Source organism: Canis aureus, chromosome 17, assembly GCF_053574225.1.
Source record: "Canis aureus isolate CA01 chromosome 17, VMU_Caureus_v.1.0, whole genome shotgun sequence".
Classification (NCBI taxonomy): Eukaryota; Metazoa; Chordata; class Mammalia; order Carnivora; family Canidae; genus Canis; species Canis aureus.
In genome coordinates, this window is record NC_135627.1 from 52697044 (window position 1) to 52710264 (window position 13221).

Sequence of the window (13221 nt, forward strand, 5' to 3'; positions counted from 1 at the left end):
CTACCCATGGTTGGCACACCTTGAGGACAGCACATGGGTGAAGGTTAGTAATCCTTGATGGTAAGAGAGGAAGATGGTCCAGGCTAGTCTAAACTAATTGCACAAGCCCATTGGGGGCAGAGAGATTGCTCCTCCTCGTGGCAGAGGGAGAAGTGGGAGATTCGAGGTGAGAAGGATGCACCAGGAGGCAGGATTTCCATCGCTGAGATGGAGGGTGCCCATGGACCTGAGAGGGACTCTGGGTGCTGACACTGGTCCTCAGCCAAGAGACAGCCAGAGAACCGGGCCCTCGGTCCTGAGACTGTCAATAACTTGAGAGAGCATGGAGACAGATCTTTCCCCTCGTTGAGCCTCCAGGTGATGCTTCAGCCTCCAAACCCTTGATTGTAGCCTCAGGAAACCCTAAGAGGAGGGTTGTGCCTAAAAGGTGCCCCACTCCTGAATAACAGAAACTGAGCTAATAGGCCAGGGTGGTTTTGAGCCACAGAGTTTGGAGTAGTGTGTAAGGCAGCAACAGGCAACAAACACACTGGCCTTCTCCATCCCAACAATCCTCTGCTTGCAGCTCCTGAACATAGCTTGCTCTCAGGCTTGCATACTTCTGTTAGGGAAATTTCCTGGCCCAGGATATCCTCTCTTACTTGTTCAGATGGACACAGTTTACTTTTCATGTGCAAGATATGTCTCAGGCATTATTGCCATTAGAAAGTGCCACTCTCTTCCCTTACTGTGCATTAGTCCCTTTGGACTGTAGGAATTTGTGCCTTGAAATCTCCTCCCCCCTCCCCCCGGAAGAATTTTCAGTTAGCAATTTTTAAGATTTTAGGGAAAAAAAATAAGATGGTGAAGGCTGAAATTGTGAGACTAAATGTACAAACGTTCTCATAGGTGTTTTATATTCCTTAAAATAATACAAGTAGTTTACCAGCTAGAGACTGTTAACCATCAGGTTCTACATTTGATATGGTTAGTGACTGGCAGTCTGCTTTCTGTATTTACCACCCTTTGCTAGATAGAAACTTCTAAGGGCTTCCTTCCTCTGCAGTTTTAGTGAGGTGCTGGTAAATTTCTCCTATTTTTGTTTCAAGAGGTTGTGTGTGTGTGTGGGTGTGCGCGTACGTGTGTGTCTACGTATGTGTGTGTGTGTGATCTCACCTAAATAATCCTTTTTTTTTTTTTATGACTTTTAACTCTGGGATTTTGACTCTTCCTCCTGCCTCCTATTCTGGAGAATGTGTCACTTAGGTTTCTGGCCCGGGAAATGGTAGGAACAGAGTAAGTGATTCTCAATCCACTGCCCAGTCCATGAGGTTATATAACTTTCCTGATCACTTCACATCAAACCACAGGCCCTCTTATGCTCTCTCCCCACAACCAGCTGAACCCCTCTTTTCCTTTAACTGTGGTTCTAAAACCTAAGAGACGAACACCATCAGTTTCATTTCTCAGGCCCCCAGGATTGCAAAAAATTCTATTTCTGCCCCCTCTCTACTTCCACTGTGTATCTTAATCCTAAACTCATTTTTTCTAATTGCAGCATATCTTTTATAGTCAGAAGCAGGGGATCCTCTAATCTTTGATCCTCAGATTCACAAGTACATCATAGCATGTAACTGGCCCCTATCATGAGACAGGCCCCAAGGCTACAAAGGGATAATTATGTAATTTTATGCTTTCAAGAAGTTCATTTGCAGATACAAACAATCCAGTTCAGCAGATAAAGCAGTATCCAGAAATTAAAGCAAAAAAAAACGGTGGTCACTGTAAATGTTATCAATGGGATACAATATTTAAGAGATATCCCAATAGGCAGACAAAGCAGGGGGAAAAAATTGGGGCATGGAAAATATTTCAAGATTCAAGTAGACATCAGAGAAGTCTGTTAGGAAGTGGCAAGACAGCAAGATGCCTAGAGGTTCCGATGTAGGATTTTAGTCCCCGGTAGGGAACTGACAAAAAACAGAGCAGGGTCTTGGTTCTTTAGGATTGAAGAGCTAGTTTAAAAAAAAAAAAAAAAAGACAAGACTCCCAAGTGGAAAATCAAATCTGTGACCCAATTACCGGAAGTAGGCCACAAGGCAGGGGTTGGGTCTGGAATACAGTTTTAAAAACTGGAGCAAACCCCAAATTCTGTCTCATTCTACAAATCTACTTGTGTAAGTATGCAAATATATACATGCAAGGCTGTTAGTTGCAGCCACTGGTAATAGTGGAAAACTTAGAAACAGCTAAATGAGGGCACCTGGGTGACCTAGTCAGTTGGGTGTCGGACTCTTCATTTTGGCTCAGATCATGATCTCAGGGTCCTGAGATCCAGCCCTGCATCAGGCTCTGTGCACAGCAGGGAGTCTGCTTGAGATTCTCTCTCTCCCTCTCCTTCTGTTCCTGCTCCCTGTGCTTGCTCACTCGCTCTCTTTCTCCAAAATAAATAAATAAACCTTAAAAAAGAAAAGAAAAGAAAAGAAAAGAAACAACTAAATGCTCACCAGCAGGGTTCTCCTTATATAAATGACGGTATATCCAACCAAAGGAATACTTTACAGCTTTTAAATTCAAGGAGGTGTCTAGGTCATATGAGCTGATGTGGAAATATTTCCAAATGTATTATTAATTGAAAACATTGAAATACAGAGCAACACAAACAGTGTGATATTACCAGTACACAAAAAAGGATATATCTTAACTATGCACACACATACACACCCACAGGCACACACACTTACATCTGCATATGTATATTATTCAGTGTCCTTTTGGGGGTTAAAAAAAAGAACATTTGAGGTATCAAACTGAGGACATTTAATACAGCGGGGTGTTAAAAATTGTTGCATAGCCCAACGGGAAGGTTGGTTTATCCAACTGTGGATAACTTTAGGAAACCACTAACACCTGATGGAATAAAAGAAAAAGTTATTTAACCAAAAGTCCATAGTTGCTGTGGTATTGAGGCTGCTAGGATAAATCCTAAACACTACACATTCTAACCATGATATCTCTTTCACGTGCTTTCTTCGGGTTCCCGTTAGGCTGAGGGATGGTCTTAAAATAGCAGTCTACCAGTATTCTTATTATACGTTTAATGGAATTAATAAATTGTGTCCAGGGGAGGGATCTTAATTTTTGGTTGGATGGTTGGTTTTTAGACACACTCTTCTTGTTTGGTAAATGTTGAATGAGAGCAGGAAAAACACCTAACTTTTGCGTAACTAGTTAGGACAGTGGGGGTAACAAGAAAGGGGGAAGAGCCTGGTATGTTATTAAAGATAAGATAATTTACAGTGATAATCTACCAATGGTTTTATTTTAATCTATCAGAAAAGAAGATCTATTTACAACTGCATGAGGAATGTATTGGGGTTTTTTGGAGATCCAAATAGAGATGTGTCATACATCTTTAAGAGACAAGTATGTTACTTCTTTATAATAATGGAGTCTATTTCATCATGAAGATGGAAGGTCTTTGTATCCGATGCTTCTTGGGCATACTTCGGTTCTCCCCGCCACACCCATCTCTTATTCCAGCCCCTACTGTGTTGCACGACCAGTTCTGGGCGCATTCGTTTTTCCTGCAAACACAACCAGACAGAGACACAGGCTTCCCACCCTAGGCTTCGCTGTTGATGCTCAGGCAGGGACGTAGTGGGAACCCACAGCACGCAACAGCCTGCAAAGGCAGGGGCAAACCTTTGATGGATTGGAGCCTATCGAGCAATGATTTTTTCCCCTGGTTGGGCAACCCTGAGTTCCACAAGGCAAATGACCAGTAAGGGTGAGTGAGCAGCCAGGAGGGCATCTTTCTATTGGGTCTCCCCACTTCCCTGCTTTGCCCCCCTGTCCTTCACCTCTGCTTTCTAAGTCACATGCCTCAGTAACTTACTTGAACTTCAGTACTTACTTGAGGTTTTGCTCTACGGGGAGCCCAGGCTAAGAGACCCTTCAACATGCAACACTGTGGTTCTGAGGATGGTCCAATTCAGCGACTGCTGGGAGAAAAATGCATGGGGGATACTGTTAGAGCCAAATGAATAAGGCCATGACCTGACTTGGAGGACTTTGTTAGGATTTTTGTGGAATAGAGCAAAATGGAAAACTCCAGAAGTAGAAGGAATAACTGAACCAGATGCTCTCAGGACTCTCTCTGCAGACTCATCTGCTTTGTTTCTGTCTCTATGTCTCTCAGTCTCCCTGCTTCTCTGGCTCACGGGGAAGAAAGGGCCCCATGTGGGTGCCCAGGCTAGTGGCAGGAGGGGTGGGGTACTCTCACTCTTTTTCCAGCTTCCCTGTGGAGGCGCTGCTATTAACTAACACTCCCAGGCTTTTCTGAAGCCTGACTCCCCAGTTTTCCCCCAGAAAATGTGGGATTTATCTGATTTGTGAGTTCGGGGAAAGGGATTGAATCTAGGTGACTCAGCTGCATCCTTCCTCCGTTCTTTTTGTGGTCAGCCTGTAGGGAGCAACACAGTTTCTGCTCCTCCAAGCATTAAGTTTTAAAGGATTAGACACCCATGGAGGGAGCCGACTTGCGTGCAGCTGTGCCTGTGACTGAGTGGGTAATTCTCTTTAATTTAGGGATGGGACATGAGCAGACCTGGGTATTACATACTCTGCTGAGCTCTCCAGGCAGGATTTGATCAGTAATACATGTATCTTGATCTCCTAGTGTCTGAGTCCTCCATCTAGCTCCCAAAGGGTTCTGAGCTTGGCTGGATATGTTTTCTATACTGATTCTCTTGAAACCCCACGGTCACCAACATCCCTCGGGCTTTGATATCTTACATCTTCATACTCACAGACAGAAGGTTTCAGAAGGTTAAGTCACATTGTAACATGGCATCCATCCCGCCACAGCTGTGCCTCCATCGTGGACACAGCCATGTAGGATCAAGTGTCACCAAGGCTCTGGGCAGGACTGGCTCACAGCCACAGTGTATACAGGTGTGCATGGCATTGGTTGCAGACACGACTGCTCCATCGTCGGAAACATGCATCGCCCCATGTGCGAGGGCAAGAGTTTACCTCATTGGAGTCAGCACTGATCCTGGTGCTGGATCCTAACCCATTGGCCTAAGAGGATGACCTGTGACTATTAAGGCATGTGTTTGTGTGGGGTAAAAATCCTAAGATGCTTGATCTAAACGCAGCTGGAAAGATGTTCTCAAAAGCTGAAGGGCTTTGAGCTTCCAGATTTAGCGATGTCTGCTCCTTCCTCAACCAGTTGTCCCAAGGTTTTGTCTCTGTCCTGTCTCCCCACCATATCCTCAAGTTGTTCTTCTTTGCTTCAGGACATCTGCATAGAAAGAACAGAGGCTGATGTGAATTACGAAAGCTTACTCCGCTTCCCCATGACAGACCTCTGCCTCTACCCATCCCTTACCTTCTTCCCTCCTGTCTCCACTGGAAAGGGGTCCTTCCTCCAGCTCATGCCATCCATCTACGGGGTGCGGTGGTGTAACGTTGCCCTAGATGTTCGTCTTGGCTCCACCATTTCCTACCCTTACAACATCATCCTCCTGTGCCCATCTCCCCACACCTCACCTGCCAAATGCAGCCAAAAATAGTACTAATTTGAAGATTAACTGAAAGAATGGACACAGAGCACCTTCCCCTGGGCCTGGTGTGAAAAAGGAATAGCAGTTTCTCACCACGTTATAACCATACCGACTTCCTTGTCATTTCTAGCCCTTACCTCTCCCCTAAGCCCGGAGACAGTTAATGTGTGGCCAGATGTGCCCAGAACTTAGAGACCCGGGAGTGCTTTCATAAATGCAATGAAGGCAAGTATCTAATGGATTCATATCTTTCAACATCCAGTTATCGGCCTGTATGGTCTACACGCACCTTAGACATTTTATGTGCAAAGCATATTTATCATATTCCTCACCATGCAAAGTGGGTTCCCTGTCCTTCCCCCTGTACCACCTACTTTGTCACCCTAACCAGAAACTTCTTTCTCCCTTTACTTCTACTAAAACACTCATTGTCCTTAACAAGTCTTGTCAGTCCATTGCCTAAAACTCATTGGATTTATCTCTTTCTGTTTGTTCGCATTATCCCAGCCAAGGGTGCTATCTCCCTCTTTTGTTCCAGCTCCTCTTGTATATTAGAATGCCCTTTTCTCCTTTGCTTAGTTCTACTCTTTCTTTGAGATTTAGCTGAGACCTTGTTTCCACTAGGAAACAAGCCTCCTATTCCTCCCCCAAGATCAAATTGGGAGCCCCTCGATGCTCTCTGCAGCAAATGACCTGTGGCGCACTGTGCCATAGCCCGCTGGCCTCCCAGGGGACAGCTCCTGTGCCGGGCCCACTCCTCTCTGAGGTGTCTCTGCGCTTCGCTGCCTTGAGCTTTCTCTGAATCGATAGGAAACTGCTCAGCCTGGTGGCAGGAGCATCGTGGAAGCATAGCAGAAGCAAATATCTGCTGAGTCAGCTCCCAGTTAATAGCCAATGGGAATCAGTAGATCCTCCAAGGGGTGGCCTGAGGTCCTTTCGACACAGTTCCTCGGAGAACCTCCAGTGGGAGGGTGGCTCCAGTCATCATAGCCCACTGCTGTTTTTTATTAGCTTTTCTCCTTCTTGCTCACTTTCCACATGTCCTCAGCCCTGCTTCCTGGTGTGACCACCAAATAAACCACCTGTCCCAAATATTTCTCTTAGGGTCTGATTTTAGGAGGGTGGGGGTAGCCAAACTAAGACGTGCTCTAATAGTATCCAGTCCATACCTCTGCCATCGCATTTATTATATTGAATTATCACTGCTGCTTTACCTTAATCAACCTTTGTATCTTTAATGCCCAGTGCCCTGATATAGGGCCTGGATTAAAATAGACATTCTATAGAATATGTAAATGGATGGGGTGGAGGGCGGAGGAGAGAGTGGGGAGAGAGAGACAGAGGAGAAAGAAATATGGAAGAAAGGGAGGGAAGCCAGACCTTTGGCCAACCTTGCTTTTCTTAGGGATGACTTTTCCTACTGTCACACATTTCACTTTGTGAAATTCCAAAATTTGAACGCACATTGCGGATGTAGGATATTATTGAAAAATCATCTGAAAAGTAAGACACAGACACAGGGTAGGCTCTTTGCTTGTTTTTTTTTTTCTAATTTTTTTTCATTTATGTTAATGTGATTACATGACTAAGCCCCTCCTTGACACCATGATACACTATCTCAGACTTGCTGTGAACAAAACAGAACAATGGTTCTTTGGGGGCTGCAATTAGAATAAAGTACCTGTGAGACGGTGATAAAGTTGGAATCAACAGAGGCCCCACCATTGAAGGGTGAACGGTTTTCAACTTCTTGGGGACCTTTGTAAGCAGGATGGAATATGGGAGATGGGAGCCAAAGTAGGCTGGGTCCAGGGGGTATTTAAAATACCCCAGATGAATCCTTTACTGGAATTTCACAGATGATTTCTTCAAAACCACTTTAAAGAGAGCAAGCTTTGCCAGTGAATAATGTGATAACCTAGCATATAATTATTTATGAAGTCCTCACAGTGGCACCTAGATGCTTCAGAGATATTGATGCATGGCCTGGATGCATCCAGAGCTTTATGGGACTCAGGGTGCATTTACAACTGTAATAAAGGCAGATGTTTAATGGAGTCACATTTTTAAAAGAATAACTCACTGCCAAGGCACTCGCAAATGTTCAATAGTTTCATACTACCCAAATACCAATCTCAGGGGAAATAAGAGTAAAAAAGCATAAATAAGTGGGCTTGGGCTTTAAGTTCTTGATCTCTGGAGGGCATTAGGGCCAGGAAACAAAGTGGTCATTTAGGAGAAGTAAGAGTTAGTCATAGCACATGCCTATACTTCTTTTCTGATTTATTTCTTTTTGCCTTTTAATTTTTAATATTTTATAACTTAATTTTCCTTTCTTCCGTTTTAATGTTCATTCCGCTATTCTTTCTCCAGAAATTCTTTTGTTTCTATTCAGAAGATCTAGATAGCGAGGGCTCTTTGGCCCCAATCATTTCCTTTTTGAACAGATGTGTGAGGTCAACAGATACCCCTTTCATAGCTGATTTCACCGAAGCTGATTCTTGTAGAGAGGGATTTTCACACAAAACGAATGTTTTAAAAACTTAAAATACATCTATATTTGGATCTGTGATCTATAAACAGCAGGAAACCTGCAAGGCTCTAAAACCTGCCATTCCCACCCCCCAGCCCCCCACATTATCTCCCCTTTACAGAGTTTTGTGTAGCCCATCTTTGGAAACTATCTCAATTCTCCTTCAAGAAAATTTACCTCCACACAGTGTGCAGCCTTTGGATTTTTCTGACTTTACCCACAGATGTCACCCCAGAAATGATGCATACCACTCAGCTCAATTTGCATCATTACACAAAAGGGACTCTCCTTGGAAACCTCTTATGTGCTTCTAAAACATAATAGCATTTCAAAGGAATGTGTTCTTTTTAAGATAATAACGGCTGTTAACTCCCCCACTAGATCTTGCTGAAGTATTTGACAATTAACCCAGCTTACCACTGGCTTGAAATGATTTGACAGCGATTTAACTCTTTGGGGAGATGGCTTTCTTTAACTTACTACTAAGCTTTTTTTTTTTTTTTGCTTCGCTTTGCTTTTCAATGCATTTTAGCACATTTAAATTTCATCTCTGTTCCTCTACACTTTGGAGTATAAATCCATTTTTAGTTGTGTGTGTTTGTGGTTCGTGTGTGTGTGTGTGTGTGTTTCTTAAATTCATAGAAAATTGTTTTGTGGGCAGCCCCGGTGGCGCTGCAGTTTAGTGCTGCCTGTAGCCCAGGGCATGATCCTGAGGGCCCTGGGCATGATCCTGAGGGCCCGGGATCGAGTCCCATGTCGGGTTCCTTGCGTGGATCCTGCTTCTCCCTCTGCCTGTTTCTCTGCCTCTCTCTCTGTGTGTGTCTCTCATGAATAAGTAAATAAAATCTTTAAAAAAAAAAAAAGAAACTTGTTTTGTTATGGGCTGAATTGTGTGACAATCCCCTTCCCCCCACCCCCACCCCAGAAATTCGTATGTCGACCCTCTAGGACCTCAGAATGTGACTGTATTGAGGGATAAAGTAGGGTGATTCAGTTTAAAGGGGTGATTAGGGGGCACCTGGATGGTCAGTCGGTTAAATATCTGCCTTGGGCTCAGGTCACGACCTCAGGGTCTTGAGATCAAGCCCCGAGTCAGGCTCCCCACTCTGTGGTGGGGAGTCTACTTCTCCTTCTGCCCATCCTCTCTGCTCATACTCTCTCTCTCTCTCTTTTAAAAAGTGGGGGGTGATTAAGGTTATATGAGGTCATATGGGTGGGTCCTAATCCAATCTGACCGGTGCCCTCACAAGAAGAGGAAATGTGGACACATACCCAGACCTGAGGGAGGCGCACACAGCACACAGGGAGCAGACCGTGTGAGGACACAGCCGGGAGGCAGCCATCTCTCTTCAACCCAAGTGGAGAGGCCTCAGAGGAAACCAAACCTACCAATACTTGGATTATGGACTTTCAACCTCCAGAACCGTGAGAAAATACATTTCTATTGTTCAAGCTGTCCAGGCTGTGGTATTCTGTTATGGTGGCCCAAGCAGAGCCACACATGTGGATTCCAAGTGGTCACTGTAGCTTTGGCTTGACGCTCTTCAGTATCAGGGAACATATCTCTCCTCACTACCTATTCTATTTAGGGCAACCCTTGGGGAAAGTATTTCCTCCTCTTCTGAGTAACTGTGACTTCCTGCAGTAATTCTACTGCCTGAAACAATATCATGATGCACAAAGGGCTATCTTTGAATCTCCACAGAAGCCCGGGGCTTTCAAAATACAATTATAATAAATTGATTTAAAATGACCCAAGTGCTTGAATTGTCAGGCAGGGCTTCTGAACTCCTCTAACTGTCTACACAGACTTAGTTGGTGAACTCAGACTCCTCTGTCTCCACTGCATTCCTTAAGGCTATCTGGTCCCTTCCCAGTCCTCTCATTCTGTGCTGCCTTGACCCCCATCTTGCTGGGCTTCCTGCCCGTAGCTTTCCGTCTTGACTGCTAGAGGTTATTTTATGAGCATTGGAAGGGTGAAAGACTCTGTGGGCTAATCATCAACTCCTAGCCCCCTTGACCATTTTTATTTGGTGAAATTAAATTATGATGAATAATGAAGCCTGCCTTGAAGAGACAAATAAGACACCTACCTGAAGGCAGCTTAGGAGCACCAGATGGGAAAGACAAATTCTTTGCCTTGCCTAGAATTTGTGTGTTCCACTAACATCCGAAAGACTGTTTCTACCCCTGCCACTGACAGTCCACTTGGATCATAGCAGCCTGGCGATGATCTTACATTCTAAATTGTATTTGCACAACCATCTCTCCCCTCAGCTTCCCATCTCACTCAGGGTAAAACCTGACTCCCCGTGAGCTCTGTGACCAGAGTAGCCTCCTGCTTTCCTCAGACACCTCAGGCTCCCACATTGTGGCTTTTTGCTCTTGTCATTCCCTCAGCTTAGAATTCATTTCTCCCAGGTATCGGTTTGAATTTTGCTCAGATGACACTTTTCATTTTTTTCACCCTCCCGAGTCCCACCAGTAAGAAGAAGAATATTGATGGTAATAGCAATAGCAACAAAACCACAGTCTTTCCCGCCATTGCTTAAAGTTTTACAAATGGTACTTCCACTCAGCACTCTGGGGAGAGACACGATTTAAACTGTGTAAGTGCAGGGTGATTGGGTGGCTCAGTTGGTTGAGTATGTGACTCTTGATTTCGGCTCAGGTCATGATCTCAGGGTCTTGAGATTGCGCAATGCCTCAGGCTCCGTGCTCGATGGGGAGTCTGCTTGAGATTCTTTCTCCCTCTCCCTCTGCCCCTACCCCCCTGTTGTATTCCTTTGTCTCTCAAATAAATAAATGAAATCTTTAAACTATGTAAGAGCCGTAGTTAAGGACATGTATTCTCTACTCTCACATGTACCACCCTGGGGAACTCATATGATGAAAACGATTTCAAGGATACAGATCAATATTGGGAGCACTTATTTGCAAACCTGGTTCCAATTATATATATATATATATATATAAAGTATATTTTTATATATATAAAAATATTATATATATATATAAAGTTCCATTTGGTGAAAATACTCTGCATGTACTGTAACGATGGATACATGCTATTATACAGTTATCCAAACTCATAGGAAATACAACAGCAAAAGTAAAACCTAAGCAAACCATGGACTTTAGGTGATGATGATGTGTCCGTGTAAGTTCATCAGTTGTAACCAATGTACCACCCATGGGGGAGGTCAATCATGGGGGTCAATCATGGGGGAGACTATGCATGCATGGGGGCAGTGGGTATATGGGAAATCTTTCTACCTTCTCCTCAAGTTTTTTTCCCCTAGAATTAAGTCTAAAAATTTCTTAAAAAAGAGTTACATTTGAAGGCTTTGCATAGATCAATATAAAGGAATGAATGAACTGATACAATGGGAGCACTCAAATATCCTTTTCTTTTCTGCCTAGACTTAGGTCAAAAATGTAATTCTTAGTTTACCCTCTTCTCACAGACCGGGTCCTCGGGGAACATCTGAACTAGTCCTAATGGAGGTTGTTCTCAGGGGATGATGTACTTACTACATGTCTTGGGGTCCTCAAAGATTCATCTGAACCTTGCATCGTTACCTTTAAGGAGTCTTTGTCCTGTCTCATTTGTGTTTCTGTGGCTGTGGGAATGGAGCAAGTATCATGCTCTACTGCACGCATGTCTTCATCTGCTTGACTTCGTATACTTCGAGCACTTTAATGATGAGGTCTTTAAGATTTATTATTAAATTAATACATGCTCATAAAATACATGCTTTAATAAAACTCAAATAGTGCAGAATTGAAAATTCCATGATATCCCCATCTCTTCACGTCTATTCCCCCAAGGTGTCCCCTGTTAAATTTCTGAAATACCTTCCTGAATTTATAAAAAGCAGATATTTATTCATAGCAGGCAGGATCATTATCAGGACACCACATTTAGGAGTGCAAAAATATAACTTAAAAAAAAAAACTTAAACAACCACAACGACAACAACAAAAAAATAACATCTTAATCTTTATTTTGAGTACCAGTTCTGTCAAGTGGCAGAAAATATTGTCAATGCAAGGGAAATGCAGGCATTTCAAGGTCTTCTCAGTCAAGTGAGGAGCTTCCTCTCTGCTTGTCTGGACTGTATTGGTGTGCTAGGGTCCAGGTGGGTGGAACAGAGGCTTGGCAGGGGAGATGGCCAGCCATCAGTCAGCCCTGAACATGAGGCATCTACCATGGAGCCCACCACCACACCTGGCCCTGGGCCGTTGTCATCTGTCAGTCTGCCATATTGGCATTTGGCACCAGACCAGACCATGTAGTTGAAGCTGCATCTGCTGAGGGGGTTGTCTCTTCCTGGCCCAGAGGTCTCAAGCAGCTATTGATTTTTTATGAGAAACCAGAGGCTGCTCCCTGGGCCCAGCCAGTGAGTGAAGCTGTCCCAGGCCCATCTGCCTGGCACCCCTTATATTTGTCGCTATCCTATGCTGTGACAGCAAAGAAAATTCTGTGGGAGCCCTGGGGCAGGAAACTGGACCCCCCACAACGCTCTGGAGCTCAGCCCAAGGTGGGCAATGTGCTGACCCTCATCACTGTGTGGTTCCCACTAACTCTCCTCTCTGCTTCTCCTTTCTCTCTTGGAATATTTTATCCAATTTCAAGCAGGAAGATTGGCTCTTATATCAACATTCATTTTTTCAAAGCTATTGTTTAACCTATTGTCTCTGCCAAGAGTTTCAGAAGGTCTATTTTGAAACTAAAAAGCTGAGAATTGATTCTTTTGTTCTCTGTTCCATGTAGCCTTGCTCCCCTGAGGCCCGGGCTGCCCCTGTGCTGCCTGACTTGGGTGGAGGGGAATGGCCCTGTGATGATGGTGGGACAGGAGATGAATCACAAACGCTTTAAAGAGTTATCTCACCACATCTATAGATATCCTTTTTATACCCCACAAGCTCAATCCTTCCATTCTTACTGTCCTATAACTTGCTTTTTACACTCAATGAAATCTCAGGGATATTTTTCCAAATCAGGATATGTCCGTTTACCTCAAACCTTTCCACATTTGCATAATATGTCATTGTCTCAGTATATGATATTGTCTATTTCATTAGTCCACTGTTGATGGGTATTTAAGTTGTTCCAGGTTTCAGCTTTTCAAACAA